Raw genomic sequence first — 6,000 nt, forward strand, 5'->3', positions numbered from 1 at the left:
CGGAGGAGCTGATACCTGTGGGATGAGCTCCGTAGGCTCCGAGAGACACAACACCGGGGGCAGCAGCGAGGTACTGAGCTGAAGCCATGGCGAGGACAGCCACGATGAGGACCAGCACCTGGAAAGTGACGTTACCATGGCGATACACTTGTTGCAAGTAACATTGATATACACTATACACAGTATCCTTTGGAATACGTACGTTGTGTTTAAGAATCAGAGATTTTGAAAGACAGACATTCTAATGTTAAACTGTGCAATAATTTGGATGTTGCTCTCCATAATTAGTTCTTTATAGGTTTCAAACCTTGAATAGAATCGGGTTGGAGTAGACAGGCAAATTGCGGAATCTAGAAATTGTTTCTTACAAGTGAAATTCAAATTAGATGTATCTTAGAAGAGGGGTTTATTGTGTGGAGCTTTCGAAACATTTATCTGCATGGTTACAAAACAATATCTATTTTGAATTGTTTTCTAAAAACACTTTTAAGCCATCACTAAGTGGATCGTTCTCATAGCATAGTAGGGAGTATGCTAGCGCCGTTATGTGAGGTGCAGGGTTCGAGTCTCCATATTTTTATTTAATTTTTTAAAACTTCGTTTTGCTGTTTTTTTAACTCTACGTCTAATGTTTATTGTTGGGTATGATCGGTTTCTATGAGCTCCGCATAAGAAGATCATTTTCGTAAGAGACAGCCTTTAAATATAAGGACGAACAAAATAAGTCAAGAAATGTAAAAAAAAAGGACATTTTAAGGAAATAAAGAGACTTTTAATACTGGAAACAAATAAACCATGAATGTTTGAAATTGACTGGAATCCATCTACCGTGCATTATGTAGCCACTAAAATACTAAAATGTTACTCTGCATGTTGGCATGTAAGTGGTGTTTGAAGCACTAAGATCTGTAATTTAATTAACTCTTCTTGTAAACTTATATGAAGGATTAATTTATTTTAATAATTTAGTAAGAAATTAATTTCACTATTTTGTTCATTGTATTAAAAATGTATTTCGTTATATTTGAAAAAAATTAAAACTTGCGTTTTTTGGGTTGTTAACAGCCAGCGAAGTACTTACAAGCTTGTACATGTTGGAGTGTCTTGTCTGTGACGGCAGGTAGACTGATATCCACTGTCGGATGTTCGCTCAGTTATATACGGTAACTGTAAATCTGACGACATTGAAGCGGTTACAATGTCAATGTCCAGGTTGTTGGAGACCACGCCTGTCATGCTGGAACTTAGCTCCTTGAAAAACAGGAGACTTCATTGTGTTTAACTGACTTCCGCCCTCTCGTAGCTGACATTCGAGTAGTCAGGTTCTTATCAGAGAGGTCAGTATAGAAAAATACAAAGAGTTTAAAACTATCGTATGTTGCAACGTGCCGTCTAAAACTTTCAAGTTCGAATTTGAATTCCAAGATTACAAATTTCATGTAGTATTTTTTTAATTCAATAGTACTGTGCCGAGGTAGCGTTTGTGCTTCTTGGCGGGATGTCTCGGGTTCGTTCTCCGGCTGATCTAAATCTTCAGCCAAACTCATTAGAGCAATTGAGGAGTTGTGGCACTTGCACTGAACACTGTCCAGGGTCCACGTGTGACTTGAATTTTCCTGAAACCCTTCAAGACACCTGTTTTGGGATGATATCTTTCTCAAGGCGACGGCCGCTTCCTTTCTATTCCCAGCCCGTACAATTACACCTACACCCTGACACAGCGACCCCCAGAGGGTGAAGCCGGAAAATCAGGCAAACAACAAGTCCTCCGACACTCCTGGTGCTAAAACCCCTGCCAGAATGGCCGTGAAGTCTCAATATATTTATGTATTGATATAATGAATATTTTCGTAAACATTCGTAATAGGCCTACTTATACAGAGTACCGATAATATTACTTAAACAAAAACGAAATTTGAAAAAGCAAGTTTTACAGGCATAATTTTAGGAGAGTGGCTCATGAAATTAGTTTATACAATAACTAAAAGTTTACACGGAATTATAATTTTCAATACAAACTTACGTAATTTTAAGTAGAAACCCCCTATTGAAACCAGGAAAAGAAAGAGGAAGATTAATATCGTCATTTGTTATGATGTAAATTCAATTCCGAGTGATTGATTTTTGACGTACTCTACTCAACTCCAGAGGACAGGAAACAGCCTGCGGTAGGATTACATGAGATATGCTGCGCCGCGTTATCCATTCATTTTGTCGCCCATTACAAGTTTGTGAGGAAAATAAAGGGCGACCTTTTAATTGCATCTGTACGATTCTCTGGCAAATATATTCCCTACAAAACATCAAATGCTGGCATGTGCATGTAATACCGTTTTGTTTACTTCTTAACAAACCGTTCATGTTCATAAGTTCTGTTCTTCCTTCGTTCCATTTTCTCCGATAGAAACAGGGTTGAACTGCATAGAAGTCTATCTCAAGCGTCAACTTCGCAATACAATTAGCCGGGACTGAATTGCATTTAACAAACTACAACGTTAATCCATTTGACACAAATATGTCTTAGAGCTGATGGTCGTCCGAAAATTTGTGTATGAAGTAGTGTCATGTAACGAAAAGTGTGACGGAAGTGTAACCATAGCAACCGTGAAGGCTTTGATGTAAGGTATTGTTACCTAGCAACCGTGCAGGCTGTGATGTAAGGTATTGTTACCTAGCAACCGTGCAGTCCATGTCTTATAGCTGGTGGTCATATGAAATTAGCAGACGTTGATGGATGGCCATGACCGAGAGACATGATCAATTAATTTTCCCACAGGGCAATTTGACACCATTGTTTCCTCCTTTCAAATATGCTAAAGATAATATGACATTTTCATTTAAGAACACGTAATTAATAATCCTCAGTCTTCTGAATACTCATAATAGGCCTAGGTTCACTTGCTTCTATAGCTTCGTTCTCTACGGTGAAAGGAAACTGGATGTGTTTGGATTTGGCAGACAAGAGTGCGGAACTAAGTTTTCTCACCCACGACCGCCCACTGTTCAAGGTGCGGATGTGGTGGTCAGAAACAGGCTGGACATTGACATTGGAGACTTGCGAACATACCAATGCCAGCAATGCGGGTGTATAAGTGAACTAGTAACAGACCCAAACATCAGTCTACCTGCCGTCACAGACAAAACAATCCAACATGTACAAGCTTGTAAGTACAGTGACTTCAGTTTACTCTAAAAGTTGGCTTTTGGCCAAATTCGCTGATTGTTTATAATTCACTCGGTCACATTAACTTTAAACTTAGGCTGTTGCACGACATCTTAACTCCATCAACAAGTTGAAAAAGAGCAATACCTTCAAGGCTTACGACTTAGAGTTCAGTAACTTTATCCTTGATGTTCTCAGTGTAAGGGAGCCTTTCTCAATATTACATCTCCATTAATTTTAACAGCGCCGGTCCCACGGTGTAGGGGTAGCGTGCCTGCCTTTTACCCAGAGATGACTCGGCTTCGATTCCTGGACAGATCAGGGATTTTTACCTGGATCTGAGGCCTGGTTGGAAGTCCACTCATCCTATGTGATTGTAATTGAGAAGTTATCTGACGGTGTGATGGCGGCTGCGGTCTAGGAAGCCAAGAATAACGGCTGAGAAGTTTCGTCGTGCTGACCACATGACACCTTGTAATCTGCAGGCCTTCTGTCTGATCAGCGGTCGCTTGGTACGCCATGGCCCTCCGGGGATGATGCGCTATGGCGTTTGGTTTTGTTTATTAATTTAATATGAATTGCACCAAATTTGACGAAAGTTAAATCATGTGATCTAAATTAAGAAATACAAAAATCAGTTTTTTGTGAACAATTACTTTCGGAATTATATCTCGTTTTTGTGATCCTTAATTACCGTAAAATGCTCCAGAACCACCAGGTTTTTTAATTTGCCGGTTTGAAAACGTGGTTATTGAGTTAAGGAAAGTATAAGGAATAATTGATAACATTATGTAAAATTATGCTTATATTTTTAACAATTTCTTTTCTAAGTAAGTGGTAAGCAGTTCAGCCTTCCGTACGTAGACCCAAAGTTTTACTTCAGATCTTTTAAAAATTGATTGTACGAATTATACACAATTCACAGTTTCACGTTTGTACGAAGTCTGAAGAAAATCAGGTTAAAACCAGTTTGTCTGGCGCGTTTTGAATTTTAGACGAAGTATATTTTAGGAAAAGCAAAGATGAAACACGCGTAGTCAATTAAAGATGTGTGCAGGTATGATTGTTTTTACACAGATCATTAACAATGGTCAGAAATGGAAATAAAAGGGCTGAGAGTGTTTACTTGAACCCAAATCCCATTTTTCTTTCTTTCTTTTTATATTTTTGATCCAAAATTTCTCTAGGACATAATTGTGTAGGAAGCCAAGTTTCTTTATTTGTAAATTATAATTAATAAGATCTTTACTCTTTAAAGGGCCTGACGTTCAATATATTAATAGAATGTGCCTTACAATGTATATTTCAGAAGGGTCAGTTCCTAGTGAATATTTTGTGAAATATTGTCTTATGACTGAACAAGTGTATCACCATGGTAACGTCACTTTCCAGGTGCTGGTCCTCATCGTGGCTGTCCTCGCCATGGCTTCAGCTCAGTACCTCGCTGCTGCCCCCGGTGTTGTGTCTCTCGGAGCCTACGGAGCTCATCCCACTGGTATCAGCTCCTCCGCCAGGGCACAGATCTCCAGGGACGCCGTACTTATTGGTTAAAAGACTGTGACAGCAGAATAGCTTATTTTTATAAATAAACATATTTAAAAAGCTCAAAACAATTATCATTCTTAAAGCAGACCCTTCTCTTTTCCTCTTACAATACATTGATTTATACCAGTTCACAAACTTGGACCATTTCTCAAAAGTGTGATGGAGAAATAATGACCATCTCTTCGCTAATGGACTTCGCGCTGCTCCTGAATGTTTATAGTTCGCATGATGAGATGACTGTTATCGTGCTAGGATGTTATTCACACATCTTAAGACAAGAATTTATATTGCTAGTACAGGTCTTTCTCGTTCACACCCTGCGGTTCTGTGGGATACGGTCTTACCCAGGATAAAATGTTTATGTTGAAAACGGCACAAACACCCGGTCTCTGGCCAGAAGAATTAACTAATGAAGGCTAAAATTATAGACCCAGCCGGGGATCGAACCTGGGAACCGTTGGACCAAAGGCCAGCACCCTAAAACTTTGTGTTTGGAGCCGGAGCTCAAAAAAGTCCCGCTGAAACTCATATCACCGTCTCAGTACAAATATTTGTGTATGATTTGCCATAGCTGTTGGAGGCAGCTTTGTTAAACAAAAATTGTAATTATTGATTTAATATCGCACTAACACATCGAATGTTTTAGCGACACAAGGATGGGACTGGGAAGGTCGTGGCCGTGACATTTTCTGGTGTGGAAATGGAAAACCACGGAAACCATCTTCAGGGCTGCCGGTGGTGGGATTCGATCCCACCATCTCCAAAATGAAAGGTTACAGCTATGCGACTCTAACCACTCGCCAACTCGGTCTGTTTATTATTATTAGGCCTACTATTATTATTATCTACTTTGATGGAACAACGTGTTTTGAAATTTGTCAGAATCTTAAGATGACACACTAGCAATGTCAAAACAGACTCTTCTGATAAAAAAAAGTTGGGAATGATATTCTTTAGAGCAGGGCCTTTCAGGGTGCATGCACTGTGCACGGTGCAAAAGACGACTTGGCTTGGTTGACCAGAGTGCAGAGCCCCCACTCCTCCATTTGGAGCAATAGCGCTTACTCTCTTTTTCCTCACGCCTGTCTCGCTCGCTCCGCCTCTCTCCCTCTTCCCCACTTGCGCCGTAGCGCTCGAAATCCGGGCTTAGTTCAGCTGAGTATAGCCGAGTAGAGCCGAGCTTGGCCGAGTAGCCCAGAGACGAAGCGTTGATCCGAGCCATGCCGAGCAGCACCGATGCAGAGTGCACGGAGCTCTTGCGCCCCGATCTGCACGCGTGAGATTTTGGGCGT

The 6,000-nt window shown here is 40.4% G+C and overlaps 1 protein-coding gene across 1 annotated transcript in view; it reads left to right on the plus strand.

Annotated features, from left to right (window-relative positions):
• The window catches only part of LOC136885078 (heat shock protein 68), a 92,194-nt gene extending 87,439 nt beyond the window's left edge, over positions 1–4,755 (plus strand). The window contains exon 2 of the mRNA XM_067157500.2: positions 4,556–4,755. The gene's annotated coding sequence lies outside the window, so the exon portion shown is untranslated. The remainder of the gene's footprint in view (positions 1–4,555) is intronic.
• Positions 4,756–6,000: the final 1,245 nt, after the last annotated feature.

This window comes from Anabrus simplex, chromosome 13 (assembly GCF_040414725.1).
Source record: "Anabrus simplex isolate iqAnaSimp1 chromosome 13, ASM4041472v1, whole genome shotgun sequence".
In the NCBI taxonomy this organism is placed as follows: Eukaryota; Metazoa; Arthropoda; class Insecta; order Orthoptera; family Tettigoniidae; genus Anabrus; species Anabrus simplex.